Here is a 17,963-nt window from a genome sequence, read left to right as displayed (position 1 = left end):
TCAAAAGAGGGTAAGTTTAAATCGAAATCAAACAATCCTCAACGAGCAACTAAATCAAGTGTCACGGGATGTCAATTCAAAATAAATGAATCACTTAGTTCTGATGGTTTATGGAAGCTTAATAAAGTTCAATTAGAGCATAACCACCCTTGTGATCCGAAAAATTCCAAATTCATGCGAAACTATAAATCCATTAGTGAACAAAATAAGAGAACAATCTTGGAAAATGACACGGCTGGTGTTCCTATTGCAAAGAATTATAATTCATTTGTAGTCAAGTACGGAGGCCATAATAATGTTCCTTTTGATGAGAGGGATTGTCGTAATTTGATAAGCAAGACTAGAAGACTAAGTTTACAACATGGTGACTTTGTTGCGATGAGGAGGCATTTCTGCGAAATGATATCAAGTAATTCAAATTTCTTTTACATGTATGACACCGATGAGAGTGGTGCACTAAAGAATGTGTTTTGGGCGGATGGTAGAAGTAGAGTAGCATGCAAAGATTTTGGGGATGTCATCTCATTTGATACAACATATGTCTCAAATAGATATAAAATGCCATTTGCTCCGTTCATTGGAGTCAATAATCATGGTCAATCTATCCTTCTTAGTAGTGCCTTATTATCCGGTGAAGCGACTGATAACTTTGTATGGTTATTCAATGCATGGTTAACATGTATGTCCGGGAAGGCTCCGAAGTGTATAATAACTGATCAATGTCAAGCCATTGGTTAGTGTTTCTTTTACTCTTTCATTTTTATTTTATTTTTTGGAATGGTTAGATACTAGTACAGTAGTACTCGATTGTTTTTTTTTTTTTTTTTTTGAAATGTTAAAATATCATTACTAGTATATGGGTTATATTGTGTTATTTTATGGAATGGTTAGATAATAGTAAGCATAATTTTATTTTTCTTTTTTTTTGTTTGCTTAAGATAATGGTTAGATATCATTAGATAATACAAAATAGTACTAGTATTTGGGTTATACCGTGTTATTCTCTTGAGCTTTAAATCGTGCAAATCAATTTGTACTTGTGTTGGCATGTATGTTGGATTTGTAGTGATTGTTGAATTGGATAATAAGGCTTGGATTGGATGGAAGTTGGTCTAGTAATTGAGTTAAAAAAAATAATAACTTTGTGGAATACAATTCATACAAAAACGACATATAGAATTTTATCATTAGTTTAATGACTTTTTTAATTTTTTTTTTCAATATTTATACCATTATCATTCACATTTGTCATAACAATATTTTTTTTTAATTGTCATTTTACTAAATTTATATGAATTATTAATTTGTAGGTAATGCAGTGGCTCAGGTATTTCCCAAGGCTCAACATAGATGGTGCTTATGGCATATTGTAAGGAATGTAAAGAAACATCTCAATAAGCATCCGCAATGGGATGACGTTCGTAAGGGATTAAAAAATGCTCTCCATGATTCACTTACTATTGTGGAGTTTGAAGAAGCGTGGCAAGATTGGATCAAAATCTTTAAGCTTGAGAAGTATTATTGGCGTAGGGACATGTATAATGTTAGACATCGATGGGTGCCTATATACTTTAAAGCTACATTTTGGGCCGGCATGTCTAGCACTCAAAGGAGCGAAGGTATGAACTTTTTTTTCAAAGGATTTCTCAATATCAACACTACTCTTAAGCAATTTGTGAAGCAATTTGGTTTTGCACTAGCTAAAAGAGTAAAATAAGAGGATAAAGAGACTTTTAATTCGAACGATTCACCATTACATTGTGCAACCGATCATGTGTTTGAACATGTGTTTCAAAAGTTATACATATCTAAATTTTTTTTTGAATTTCAACAAGTGAAAGACATGACTTACAACAATGCTACTAATATTAATGATGATGAAAAACAATGTGTATATGATGTCATAGTAATGAGAAAGTGGTATGGCCGAACAAAACGCACTAGTTTTCAAGTAAGTATGGATAAAGGAACCCTAGAAATACGATGTGACTGCAAGAATTTTGAATTTAAAGGGATCATGTGTAGCCACTCATTGCGTGTTTTACATGAAGAGGAATGTAATTATGTATCCGAACGGTATATTTTGGATAGATGGAGAAAAGACTTGCCTAGAGAGCATCTTTAGATCCCAGTTCCTTATTATTCTTTACTCAAGAAAAAACCGGAGGAGATGAAGAGGTATGAGAAATTGCAAAATACATTTGAGCCTATTTCAACATTGGCAATGATGAATGACAAGTTTTATGATGAGGTATTGAGTTCTCTTTCCGAATTAAGTGTCAAATCACAATCCATCATGGAGGATGAGCATGGACTCATGTCTCAATGTTTGACCAATATTGGCAAAGTATATGGTAGACGAATCCCTAAGCATGTTGTTGTAAATCAAGGCCAAGATCTTGAAGTTGTTCACACCAACAACGATATGGATCCCGTGACTGACCCAATAGATAAAAGAGGAAAGGGGAGAGGGCCAACAAGGCGTAAAGGGTACGCTAATGATAAAAGAGCAAAGCAATCCACAAATGCTTCCGACGTTCCTCATGGATTTGAAATATATCCCCCGGTATGTAAATTTATCTAATATTACATTTTTTAATTTTTTTTTATATATTATTCTTCAACATGTGGTGTAATTTTATATTTTGATGACTTTTTTTTTTCGTTTTTGTAAAAGCAGTATAATCAACCATATGGGATGTTTCCTAATATATATTACAATCCCCCATACCATGTCACGACACCGGCAATGGCAGTAAGTATATAGCTATATAATGGATTTTTTTGCTTAACTATATTTACTGTTATCATTATTATTTTTTTTTTTTATAATTTTTTTATTGTTGTTTATGTAGATAGATGCAAGGTCAATCGATGCCGTTTCAACCATCGACTTCAAATATGTTCAGACGTTAAGATTGAAAGTGTAAAACACAAAATACATTTTTTTAAAAATATATCTATGGTAGCGTTACAAATCAATACCATACTCAATTTATTTGGTATTTTTTTTTTTGGTAAATGCAGTGGAAAAAATTTTCCAAATTTTGAAGCTGTAGTTGCAGTTGAAGATACATTGAGCATTGGAAGACAAAATCATAAGCTACAAAATACAATTGTATTGATTAAGGTTTATGTAATGAGATATTTTTGTGCTTTTTTCCCTTTAATTGTGGCTGCATGAGTGGTGCAATAGCAAGTTGGGTAAATTGATAATTTTGATTTTTAGATTCACGTTAAGTTTGAGATTTTATGTTAATGAAGAAATTTTTTTTTTTCATCACAAATGATCAATATGCGTTCATTTCTATCAACTAAAAAAAAGTTATGCTTTTATAGTTTTGGGATTTCAAGTAATGCATCACATTTTATTTTTTATTTTTTTGAAAAAAGCTATTTAGATGTTGCAAATGATTAAAGGTTCAAATTATTAACCAAAAAAAAAAAAAAAAGATCGACTAAACTTTTTTTAAATAAAAAAAAATCAACTATTTCTTTCTTTTTAAAAAGAAAACACAAACTCATTAAAAAAAATCATATTTGTAAGTAATGTCTTTTGGAAATATAGTCAAAATACAAAGCTTGTTTATTATAAAAGCTCGCTTATTACTAAACTCGTTTATTTAATGCTCGTTTATCAACTCGTTTAATAGAAGAGTTGTTCACGAATCGTTCGCGAATATATAGTGTACTAAATGAGCCGAGCTTGAAAAGATTTTTGAGCTTGTTAGAAAGATCAGCTTGGGATCGTACTCGGACTCGCCTAAGTTAAATAAAGTTGAACACGAACAAAGTAGTACTAGGCTTGGCTTGACTCATTTACACCCCTATTAATGATCATCAATGAGGAATATATTCTATTAGTAAATAACTAATCAACAATATAACAAAGGGATTCAGTGTTAAACTTATGATCGATAGATGTATTCAATATAATTCAAATAGCTGTTTATCAATGTTAATCACCGTTGAAACCTGTAGACACCCATTTGTGTCTCCCCAAAACCAAACCCTGTGATGAGTACCTTTCACGTCGAATCATAATCGAATGAAGTGAAAGTGTGGAAAGTCTAGTATTGCGGACAATTTTAATTTCTTTTCTCTTCTCTCTGTTTTTGAAAACTTATTTAAAGAAAACAGCCAATCCAGTTTGGTTGGTCCATGATATGGGTCCAATAATAGTGTAGTTGGATGGGGCTTGATAAGAGCTTTTCAACGATATATTATAAGCCCAATTCCGATGAATATTGAGGAAATTATGGCCAATTTACTAAACTGGGCCCGGTTTGAGCCTTATATACGGCCCAATGATCTAGGGGAGGGCCTAATATGATTTATCATTCCTAATGCAATTAGGAATGGTTTTTAGTCTTCTAGATTCTTCTAGAAGGTTCTTTTCATTCCTAATTCAATTAGCATTGATAAATTGACTTTTGACTTTTAAGAGTTTTAATTAAAATCAAATAGCATTTTCGAGGAAATTATATGATTTTATCCTCCAGTACGGAAAATTTATCTGATTTTCGAAAACGCGTTAAAATCAGGCTTGGCGCCTGACCCTAGGCTTTGGTTCCTGGAACCAGGCCTGGCGCCTGGCGCTAGCCATTGGCGCCTGGCGCCAGTGTTGGTGCCTGGCGCCAGTGTTGGTGCCTGGCGCCAGTTAGCCATGGTTTGCGCCAGCTCTGTTTTTTGTGCGTCAGACTCTGTTTTATTTATTTTATCTTTTTGGCTGATTTTCTCTATAAATATCGTATTAAAAACTCCGTTTTCAATCATCTACATTCACCAATTCTCACCAATTTTCACCTACAATCAGTTTTCATTCGCAATCATTAATTCTTTAGTATTCTCTTAATCATTCATCTTTTCCTAAACTTTGTTTTCTAATACAAAATTCCGCACTCGCAAGATCTAGATACACCTAGCCATATTCGAAGTTGCCTTCGCCCTAGACGTGAAAGGTTTTAATTTCTGAGGGTTTGGTCCCAAATCTCTCTATCAATTATTTAATTTGATTGTTTGTTTATTATTTTCCTTGAAGTTACTAACGTGTGTATTTTGTTATTAGAAAGAGGTACGAGGCATCAAAGTAAGTACTTTAATGGTTTTTATTGATGTTATGATGTAGAAATCACGTTTATATTGTTATTATGATATTCCTAGTATCATGTATATGGTAATTTTAATACTAAATATGATTCATGCGATGCTTCCTATGTTCTTTTTAATATTTATGATTGTTAGTATCATGTTAGGGTTAAAGATTTGATTTTTATTGCTTAGTGACATGCTAGGGTTTGTTATTAATCTTGTTAGTATCATGCCTAGGATCTTGCTATTATTATTATGCTTTAATATTAACATGAACATAATTATGATTATAATTGTTATAATTTGTTGATTATGATTATGATTATTATTTATTATGATTATTATTATTATTATTATTATTATCATGATGATTATAATTGATTATGTTATGTTGCTTGATATTTATTTTTATTGCTTGATCACGCCTTTATTGCATGTTTAAAGGGAATTTGTATTTGTAATCATGCTTAATAAGATAATTAATAATCTTGTTAGGGTTAGTTGTGATTATAATTTCAAGTGATCGCCAACATAGATTTATTTGTGCATTAAATTCAACCAACATAGATAAACAGGTTTAGGGTTAATCCTATTGATTGCATGTTAATTAGAAAGCGCACATGAATACGATCAAAATAAAGTAGATGCCTATTATTAGGGCAGGTTCAATCTCTTTTAGGTTGGATTTGTACCTTCATCCCCGAACCATTATTTGGTTCTAGACCTTATGGAGTTGACGATCTCTTGGATCGTTAAGGGGTGTAACCTTCACCTTGTGAATGGTTTACAAGTTCCTTAAAAACTTGTTGGCGGCTCTTTTGCTCTATCTTCTTCCCTTTTGGACGCCACCGTACTTTAGTGTATGATCACAGTGGGGTTCAAGCTAGGGGTTAATGCTTGAAATTTATTCCCTACAGTTTTTGGCGAATCCGCTGGGGAGGATTTCTATTTTAATTCTTGAATTCGTTTCGGCAATGATTTAGAATGAGTGGATGAGACTCGAAAAGTTCTAAGTATTTCATGTGCGTAATTTTGATTAACATTATTGTCATATGCATAAAAAAGATCTCATTGGAAAGACCATCTGTAATGAGTTAAAAACATAGGATTTTACACGTAGGAAATTTGAGGAATGTCTTTCACAACTAGGACTGAAATAACACCGCGTGAAACTGGAAAATTTTATCGAGCACAGAAAGCTGCTGAGGCATGTGGGAAGTAGCGTCAAGGGCCAGAGCTTGGCGCCAGTATCTTAGTTGTAGCGCCAGACGCCAGCATTGGCGCCAAGCGCTACAGTTAAAAACTGGCGCCAGTCTCAAATTGCTGGCGCCAATTACCCCCAATACCGATCCAGAAATATGCGTTCTAATTTTGACCAGTTTTTCGTATTGTTTGCTCGATCCTACTTCCTGATTGAATTTTTTTCTCACTTTTCTTAAACCTATATGTGTTCTACATATGAACAAAACCCTCTAGGAATTTATGCTCCATCTACCCGATTGAACGCTCCGTGCAACAAAGGGTACATCCGAGATGTTGAATTCACCAAACCATGGAAGCGAGTTTTTTCTAAACTCGCGGTGTCCCATCCACTCGCGCCAACCCTTCACAGTTAGGCTTCCGCGCGGTGCATCCAGACAATTAACCATGGACCCTCTATTGACTAAGCCATATCCCGAACTTTAGAGAACTAGAGCCATGGTTAGGTGGCAACGCATTGCATCATATTGTGCCTACTTGACTAATTGTGCATTATTTGTTGTGCATATATATTCTATGTTTCTCTTAACCGTTTGTTAACTTGTGTTGAGACTAAAAATTAATGACTTAAAGAACTTTGCCTATTTAATTAATTAATTAATTAATTTAAGTCAATAAAGTCTAATATTTTAATCGGAATTGACCTAGTACGACTTTAGGCATACCCCAACTGACTAGTAACACCGAAAACAGTCCCAGATCGAAGCTCCAATATTGGCGCCAAGATCTGAGCTGTAGCGCCACATTATGGAGTGTAGCGCCTGACGACAGATCTGTCGTCTTGCGCCAAGCTCCACAGTGCGACGCCAGTCCTGTTGGTTGGCCGACAGTTCGGATTATTGGTCGAGTCATCATCTAGGGTCTAATTAATCAGTTTTCTATTTAATCCGGTTAATTTTTGCTGTCAACAGTACTTATTTGAGTCCATGATCAAGTTTAGGCACTAAGTCCCATGGTCTTACACAAGAGTCCAAGCATACCACTTACACTCAACGCACACACCAATACACATACTTTGACCATGTTTAAGAGAGTCTTGTGTGTGCATGTCTCCGTCATTTTTGTAGGGGGGTAAGTCGGATATTAATCCTCCAATAAAAAAAAAATATATACTTAGTTCCCTAAAAATATGTACTTTATTTTTACCAAAAAATATGCACCCTTTTCTTTTTCTTTTTTCTTTTCTTTTCTTTTTTCCTTAAAATAAACCGTAAAGTCAAGTTGATTCGAGTCGAATAATTAAAACGCAAATGGTTTATTTACAGTGCGTGGTCAAGAAAGGAAGGACGGTTAATCAAAGATAACATCTTCTTACAAGTCCAACTTTTCGACAAACCCATAGCTCGTAAGAGGATAGCTAAGGTTATAATGGTAACACAAGAAGAAGTCAATGATATTAAGAACCAACTGGCTACCGTGACTGAGACACTGAAGCTTCTTGCACTCAAGATCGATTATCCCGTGAAGCAACAACAGATGGACCTCATGCAAGAGAGTTTAAGCAAGTTGTCTAGCGACTACAAGTTTCAAGAGCTTACATCACAAGGGGTCTCGGTGGACAAAGATCTTCTTCCGCAGAAGTTCAACGCCAACGACATCCCAAAATTCAGAGCAACTGACAACCCTTACTTTCACATAAGAGCATTCGAAACAATAATGAATATTAAGGGTATCGATAAGAAAGTTTTCCCCTCTCTGTTCTCACTATCTCTCGAGACCGTTTTCCAACAATGGTTCTTTTCTCTCGAGAAAGAAAAGACCTCTACCTGGGAGTCAATAGCAAACGCTTTTGTTGATAGGTACAAGTGCAACACTCAAGTCGAGACTGACCATAGGGAACTTGAAATCCACAAACAGAAAGAGAATGAAGGCTTCACCTCCTTCTTTAACAAGTGGAGAGAAACCTCAACTAAGATGATTGAGGTGCCAAGTGAAAAAGAATATGTGAGACTGTTCATCAAAAATCTCCAAGAAAAATATTCCAAGCATCTCAAATATTAAAATAATCTCCATACCTTCAAGGCCGTTTATGACATTACGATCAATATTGAAGATGACTTGGCTAAATTAAAAGCTGCCAACAATAACTCCAACAGTGGCTGGAAAGGAAAGAAGAACGACAATCCTTCTTCTTCCAAAACCGCCCACTCAAACAATGTGAGCACCTTTAATTTAGGAGAAGTCCTTTCTATGAACAATCAAGGACAAAAGAAACCATTTAGGAGGAACTTCACTCCTATTGGCATGAGTTATGACACCGCATTTGATCGATTAAATGCAAAAGGTCTTATAACTCCTATTGGACCATTTGGGGACCCACCAGTTGAAAAGAGGTCAGCTAATTGGAACCCCAATGCACACTGCAAGTATCACCAATGTAGGGGCCATCTCACTGAAAACTGTTGGAAGCTTAAGGAAGCTATCCAAGACTTGATCGACAACAACAAGCTGCCGTTTCCCCCTGCCAGTAAGAAGCCAAGCATTGACAATGCACCTCTAGCTCATACCCTGGCTATCTCTGATGAGGAAAACGAGGTTGACCCCTTATCTCTCATTAGACCTGTCAAAGAAATCAGCGCCATAGAAAAAGAAGAGGAGATCTTTTTCGATGTCAAGGATAACCTTCCTGAACCGGCAAATAAAGATGATATACAATTTCTCACACTGTCTATGAGGGAGGTATCGCAACTACTACGTGAAGCTCTCAAAGTTATGAACGAACTCCATAAGAAATAGTTGAGCTTCCCCTTCCGAAAGATGAACCTGAAAGAGAATTCACACCAGTGAGAACGACTTATGAGGCAAAGCAAAATCCCTTACAAGTCACTGAAAAACCCAAGAAGAGCAATATAATTTACACTCCAATTGGGATCCCATATGCACAAATGTTCGAAATGCTCTCCGAGAGTGGCGAGATCAAACCTCTCGAACCGAGACCATTCGAATCGTTGAAAAGGACAGATAGATATTACTGTCAGTATCATCAATCAGGAGGTCACACTATAGAAAACTGTTTCAAATTCAAGGATTTGGTACAGAAAATGATTGATGAAAATAAACTAGTCCAAGTTCAACAGGAAGAAGATGCAACCATTAATGGGGTTTTGGACAGTGATGAAGAAGATGTTTATCTAAAGGACCTAGTAGGACTTCCACCTTCTGTGTCATACACCACAGATGACATTTGGGCTGAAGAAGACTCGTCAATAGACGTCCTCACAAGATCCGGAAGAATGCAACCTCCCGTCTCAACACAACCTATGCCAACCACACAACAAGTTCCCATACCTATCATTGAAGACAATGACATTGTTAAACAGTTTAAGAAGACAAAGGTTGAGATGAATGTGTGGAAGCTTCTGGCAACATTTCGAGAACATAGGCTGGCTGTAATGAATGCCTTGGACAAAATTGGGATAGACTCTGACACTACTCCTGAGGGACTAGCCAATTTCCTCACAAGTGACCTTCCTAGCCCGATTAATTTGATCACCTTTTCTGACAAAGATTTACCCCAGAAGGTGACAAACATTACAAGGCATTAAACCTCACAGTAGTTTTCCAAAGGATGAATGTTCCTATGACTCTCGTAGACAATGGATCGGCCATCAACGTCTGTCAACTTAGAACTGCGAGAATGCTCGGTATAAGGGACGAAGATTTAACTCCGTCTACACAAGGAATAAGGGCCTACGACAACACTCGTCGTCAAAATCTTTGCACGATTACCCTAAATGTAACGGCAGGAGCAATAGAACATGCTACTACTTTCCAAGTAGTAGACCTCAAAGCTTCATTCAACTTATTGTTGGGACGCCCTTGGCTTCATGATCTAAAGGCCGTCCCTTCATCTCTCCACCAACAAGTGAAAGCTATAGTTGGGGGATTTCCAATCACCATCGATGCTTCGCCTATGAGGATCAAATCTATAGAAAATCCAATTATTAATGTGGAGCACGACGAGGATGATGAAGACCTATGGGCCTTTAACGAAGAAGTCTCCTTAATCCAGGAGGATGAAAGGACTCCTCTTTGCCATGACCCCCATTCAAACATGATTGTCAATGCCATGCTGAAGAAACAAGGACACTTTCCTGGGATGACCCTAGGGAAGAAGAAAGGAATGGCAAAACCGCTGGAGTTACCTGACCTCCCTAAGTTAGACACTTTCGGACTTGGTTTCGAACCAACTCGGAAAGATCTCAAGCGAGCCTAGGAAAAATCAAAAGCACGTAGGGATGCTCGCATTCAAAGGAAAGCAATCCCAATGGATCAGTACCCTCTTACACTTAACGGTCAGTTTATAAAAGAAGGAGAGGACTATCCATGCCATGAATTTCCCGAGCCATTTGTTGTAAACGGCGTACGACAACCGGGATTCGATATTTTCTTAGATTGCTAATTCACTGATGAAATCCCAACTCCTATCCACAAGGAGAAAGCACCCCCATGTTTTGACTTTAACATCATGGGATTACTGTTTGGGCGAGAAAATAATGAGCCAACTTATAAAGAGGATAACTCCTCGCTCATTCAAACAGTCCTACAAAGTGAAAGCTCCGATCTCTTGAAGCTAATTACTCCAGCTGAAGGATCACTACAAGGGTGGCGCAAGACTATCAAGGTGACTACTCCAAGCGGAAGGAAGATATCCATCACGACAGGGCAAGGACCGATGTTTGAAGAGTCGTCTAAGTCAGAGTCTGAGTCAGAGTCTTTCCCTTTAGAGTCTTCTAAGTCTTTAGTAGTAACACCTCCCCCTCCTATTTCCTCTCCTAAGATAGTTAGTGATCCAGTCCCTGAGGACATATCACTCTTTGATGTAATGATCTCAGAGTATAATAATATTTCTCATTCTCCTTACTTCTCGTGTTCTTCTCTAACCCAAGATGACGAGCATTGCTTAACTAACGATGAAAAAGACAAAGAAATTATTAAAGCAATGGAAACACTCGAAAAGAAAACACCGGTAATTGAAGAAACTAAAACATTTGATATCTCAAATGATTCAACTCATAAAAGAGAAGTTAAAATCGGATTAACGTTGAATAAACAAGAAAGAATCGATTTACTTAACTTACTTAAAGAATTTATCGATGTATTTGCTTGGTCATATGAAGATATGCCAGGCTTTAATAGAGAAATAGCTCAACACACTATACCACTAATTCCAGGAATGAAACCTGTAAAACAAAAGTTGCGTCGAATGAAACCCGACGTAGCCCTTAAAATAAAAGAAGAAATTCAAAAACAGATAACTGCAGGTTTCATCAAGGTATCTAAATACCCCGAATGGGTCGCCAACACCGTCCCAGTTCCAAAGAAAGACGAAAGGGTAAGGGTGTGTGTCGACTATCGAGATCTAAATCAGGCAAGTCCAAAGGACGACTTCCCTTTGCCACACATCGATATTCTGGTAGATAACACGGCAAATCACGCGCTTCTCTCGTTCATGGATGGGTACGCAGGTTACAACCAGATTCTCATGGGAGAAGAAGACATGGAGAAAACAACTTTTATAACGCCATGGGGCACTTACTGCTACACGGTAATGCCATTCGGGTTGAAAAACGCGGGTGCTACTTACCAACGTGCAGCAACTGCCTTACTCCATAACATGATGCATAAAGAAGTCGAAGTATATGTCGACGACATGATTGTAAAATCAAAAGACCGTCCAGGCCATCAAGTAGCATTAAGAAAAATTTTCGAAAGGCTAAGAAAATATAATATGAGGTTGAATCCATCTAAGTGTGCTTTTGGAGTCACCTCAGGCAAGCTCTTGGGTTACGTCATAAGCTCTAGAGGAATAGAGGTAGACCCAACCAAGATCAAAGCAATCATGTTAATGCCACCGCCCAAGACCGAGAAACAGATTCGAGGATTTATTGGCCGATTGCAATACATAAGTAGGTTCATATCAAAACTGGCGACGATTTGTGAACCAATCTTCAAAAAACTCAAGAAGAATATACCAGTAATATGGGATGATGAGTGTCAAAAAGCCTTTGAAAAGATCAAAGCCTATCTCGCAAATCCTCCCGTATTAGCACCATCACTTCCCAGAATACCTCTCAGGTTATATTTGACAGTCACCAAGGAGACAATAGGAGCTATGCTAGCACAAGAGGTAGAAGGCAAGGAGAACGCAATCTATTTCCTAAGCAAAAAGATGCTCGAATACGAAACACGCTATACACCACTCGAGAAGTTGTGCCTCACCTTGGTGTGGGCCACAACTAAGTTTAGACATTACATGTTGGTGCACACCGTTTTCGTAGTCTCCCAATTAGATCCACTCAAGTATCTATTCGAGAAATCTACACTCAACGGGCGCATATCAAGATGGATAGTCAATCTAGCCCAGTTTTATGTAAGGTTTATGCCATAAAAAGCTATCATAGGATCCGTGGTGTCAGACTTTCTAGCAGATTTTCCAATAGAAGACTCAACGCCAATACAAGACAATGAATTTCAAGATGAAGACTTAATGGTCACTGAAGATGATACTTGGACCTTATACTTCGACGGGGCCTCAAACCAAAAGGGATGTGGCGTTGGAGTGCTACTAGTATCACCTAAAGAAGAGCATGTTCCATTCTCCATAAAGCTTGATTTCGACGTTACCAACAATGCTGCTGAATATGAAGCATGCGTGGTAGGCCTTGAAACAACTTTGGCATTGGGAGTACAAAAGTTAAGGATATTCGGAGACTCTCCTTTAATCATCAATCAGATATCTAAAAGGTGGAAAGTAAGGAGTGAAAGCCTAGCCCCTTATCAAACCTATCTGGAAACTCTTACCGATCAATTAGACAAGGTAGAATATACATACCTACCTAGAGAGGAAAACCAATTTGCCGATGCCTTGGCAAGATTAGCCTCAATGGTTAGGATTCCCACATAAATCGAGCAAATGCCTCTAACTTTAGAAAAAAAAAACACAAACTAACATACATCCAGGCTAGGCTATAGAAGACGACGAAGTAGTCCAAGGCGAAGAAGAAGAAGAAGAACCGTGGTACACGGACATACTCAATTATGTCACCAATGGAGAATACCCTCCTCATGCTGACAAAAGAGCAAAACGAGCATTAAGGATTTTGGCTTCCCAATATGTACTCATAGACAACGAGCTACATAAAAGGGTACCTAAAGGTCGAGCTCTCTTATGTGTAGGAAAGAAAGATGCACAAAGAGCAATGAGAATAGTCCACGAAGGAATCTGTGGCACTCATGTAAATGGCAAAATGTTAGTCCGGCAAATAATGCGAGAAGGATATTATTGGACTACAATGAATAGGGATTGCCATCAATATGTAAAAAGATGCCCTAAATGCCAAATTTATGCCAATTTACAACATGTCCCTCCATCTTTGCTCTATACCTACACATCACCATGGCCATTCTCTACATGGGGAATTGACATCATTGGCAAAATCACTCCCCCAGGAACAGGAGGCCAGGAATTTATTCTAGTAGCAATTGATTACTTCACAAAGTGGGTCGAAGCGCAATCATACGCTAAACTCACTGCAAAACATGTAGCACTCTTTATCGAGAGAAATATTATTTGTCGATACGGAGTCCCACATGAGATGATAAGTTACAATGGAACTCACTTTCAAGCCGAATGTGAAGAATTGCTACAAAAATACGGCATTCAACATCATCATTCTTCCCCTTATAGACCTCAATCAAATGGAGCAGTCGAGGCAGCTAATAAAAATTTAAAGACTATCATCGAGAAAATGACGGAAAATTATAACGGAAAATTATAAGGATTGGCCTGACAAACTTCCCTTCGCATTGTGGGGTTACCGCACGTCAATCCGTACATCAACAGGAAATACGCCATTTTCCTTGGTATATGGAATGGATGCCGTACAACTGGTCGAACTAGAAATACCATCTCTACGCATTGCGTTAGAGAGTAAACTCGATGAAGTTGAATGGACTAGGGAAAGATATGAAGAATTGATTCTACTCGACGAGAAACGACTATAAGCTCTACATCACACTCAGTGTTACCAGACTAGTATGGCTAGGCATTTTAATAAGAAGGTCAAGACGAGAAATATCAAAGTAGGAGACTTGGTGTTAAAAGCACTAAGGAAAAATGTTCTAGATCTAAGGGGTAAATTTAGACCTAATTGGTCTGGACCCTACATTGTCAAAACAATCTTGTCAGGAGGTGCAGCAAAACTAACTGATATGGATGGCAATGAATTCTGAAACATGACAAATCTTGACCAACTTAAGAAATAATACCCATAATTACTTGAGTAGGATACTTAAGAGAGTTACGTTCGGCCTGATTCCTTAAGAAAGGATACGTAGGCAACCCTTTACGGGTGCGGCCACTTTATTTTTTGACATCTCTATGTTCCAGGATTAATGAAAAATTCAATAGAAGATCGGCGAATTTTCAGCGTCGCAGAGAAGAGCTTGGCGCCAGCCAACAGCCATCAGCGCCAGCCGATGAACTTGGCGCCTGGCGCCAGACTTAAATGACAGGCGCCTGTAGACACCCATTTGTGTCTCCCCAAAACCAAACCTAGTGATGAGTACCTTTCACGTCGAATCATAATCGAATGAAACGAAAGTGTGGAAAGTCTAGTGTTGCGGAAAGTTTTTATTTCTTTTCTCTTCTCCCTGTTTTTGAAAACTTGATTTTAAGAAAACAGCCAATACAGTTTGGTTGGTACATGATATAGGTCCAATAGTAGTGTAGTTGGATGGGGCTTGCAAAGACCTTTTCAACGATATATTATAAGCCCAATTCCGATGAATATTGAGGAAGTTATGGCCAATTTACTAAACTGGGCCCGGTTTGAGCTTTATGTACGGCCCAATGATCTAGGGGAGGGCCTAATATGATTTATCATTCCTAATGCAATTAGGAATGGTTTTAGTCTTCTAGAATCTTCTAGAAGGTTCTTGTCATTCCTAATTCAATTAGCATTGATAAGTTGACTTTGTTGACTTTTCAGAGTTTTAATCAAAATCAAAAAGCATTTTCGAAGAAATTATATTATTTTATCTTCTAGTATGGTAAACTTATCAGATTTGCGAAAACGCGTTGAAATTCAGTTTGGCGTCTAACCCCAGGCCTTGGCGTCTAACCACTGGTGCCTGGCGCCAGCTAGCCAGGGTTGGCGCCAACCTTGTTTTGCGAGTGTCAGACTCTGTTTTGTTAAATTATCTTTTTTGGCTGATTTTTTCTATAAATATCGTATCAAAAATTCCGTTTTCATTCATCTACGATCATCATCTACATCTATCATTCACGAATTCTCATCAACAATTAGTTTTAATAAGCTTTCATCAACAAACATTAATTCTTTAGCATTCTTTAATTTCTTCAATTCTTTCTTACTTTTTCATACAAAATTCCGCATTCACAAGATCTAGAAACACCTAGCCATATTCGAAGTTGCCTTCACCCTAGACGTGAAAGGTTTAATTTCTGTGGGTTTGGTCCCAAATCTCTCTTTCAATTATTTAATTTAATTGTTTTGATTATTATTTTCCTTGAAGTTACTAACGTGTGTATTTTGTTATTAGAAAGAGGTACGAAGCATCAAAGTAAGTAATTTAATTGATTTATTGATATTATGATGTAGACATCATGTTTATATTGTTATTATGATATTCCTAGTATCATGTCTAGGGTAATTTTAATATTAAATATGATTGTTATGATGCTTCCTATTTTCTTCCTAATATTAATTCATGTTAGTATCATGTTAAGGCTAAAGACTTGATTTGTATTGCTTAGTGACATGCTAGGGTTTGTTATTAATCTCGTTAGTATCACGCCTAGGATCTTGCTATTTTTATTATGCTTTAATATTAACATGAACATGATTATTATTATAATTGTTATAATTTATGATGATTATTATTTATTATTTTTTGATGATGATTATTTTATTTATGATGATATTATTATTATTATAATTCTTATTCATGATATTGATTATTTATTATGTTGCTTGATATTTATTCTTTATTTCTTGATCACCTTTTATGCATGTTTAAAGGGAATTTGTACTTGTGATCACTCTTAATAAGATAATTAATAATCTTGTTAGGGTTAATTGTGATTATAATTCAAGTGATCGCCAATAATAGTATATTTGTGCATTAAATTCAACCAACATAGATAAACAGGTTTAGGGTTAACCTATTGATTGCATGTTAATCAGAAAGCGAACATGAATACGAGCAGAATCAAGTAGAGGCCTATTATTAGGGCAGATTCAATCTCTTTTAGGTTGGGTTTGTACCTTCATCCCCGAACCCTTATTTGGTTCTAGACCTTATGGAGTTGACGATCTCTTGGATCGTTAAGGGGTGTAACCTTCATCCTATGAATGGTTTACAAGTTCCTTAAAAAACTTGTTGGCGACTCTTTTGCTCTATCTTCTTCCCTTTTGGACGCCACCGTACTTTAGTGTATGATAACAGTGGGGTTCAAGCTAGTGGGATTTTAAAGGCTTGAGATTATTCCCTACAGTTTTTGGCGACTCCGCTGGGGAGGATTTCTATTTTAATTCCTGAATTTGTTTCGACAATGATTTAGAAGGAGTGGATGAGACTCGAAAAGTTCTAAGTATTTCATGTGCGTAATTTTGATTAACATTATTGTCATATGCATTAAAAGGTTCTCATTGGAAAGAACATCCATAATGAGTAAAAAATATAGGATTTTACACGTAGGAAATTTGAGAAATGTCTTTCACAACTAGGACTGAAATAACACCACGCGAAACTGGAAGATTTTATCGAGCACAAAAAGCTGCTGAGGCATGTGGGAAGTAGCGTCAGGGGCCAGAGCTTGGCGCCACACTTTTAGCCGTAGCGCCAGACGCCAGTATGAGCGCTAGGCGCTACAGTTAAAAGTTGGCGCCGGTCTCTGTTTGCTGGCGCCAATTTCCCCCAATACCGAGCCAGAAATATGCGTTTTAATTTTGACCGGTTTTTCGTATTGTTTGCTCGATCCTACTTCCTGATTGAATGTTTTCTCACTTTTCTAAAACCCATATGTGTTTTACATATGGACATAACCCTCTGGGAATTCATGCTCCATCTACCCGATTGAACGCTCCGTGCAACAAAGGGTACATCCGAGATGTTGAATTCACCAAACCATGGAAGCGAGTTTTTTCTAAAACTCGCGGTGTCCCATCCACTCGCGCCAACCCTTCACGGTTAGGCTGCCGTGCGGTGCATCCGGAAAATTAACCATGGACCCTATTTGACTAAACCATATCCCGAACTTTAGAGAACTAGAGCCATGGTTAGGTTGCGAACTCATTGCATCATATTGTGCCTACTTGACTAATTGTGCATTATTTGTTGTGCATATATATTCTATGTTTCTCTTAACCGTTTGTTGACTTGTGTTGAGATTAAATAAATTAATGACTTAAAGAACTTTTCCTAATTAATTAATTAATTAATTAATTAATTTGAGTCAATAAAGTCTATTTTTTTTTCAATCGGAATTGACCTAGTACGACTTTAAGCATACCCCAGTTGACTAATAATACCGAAAACAGTCCCAGACCGAAGCTCCACCATTGGCGCCAAAGTCTGAGCTGTAG

Source organism: Chenopodium album, chromosome 8 (genome assembly GCF_948465745.1).
Source record: "Chenopodium album chromosome 8, dcCheAlbu1.1, whole genome shotgun sequence".
NCBI classification, from domain to species: Eukaryota; Viridiplantae; Streptophyta; class Magnoliopsida; order Caryophyllales; family Amaranthaceae; genus Chenopodium; species Chenopodium album.
This window is presented reverse-complemented; position numbering follows the sequence as displayed.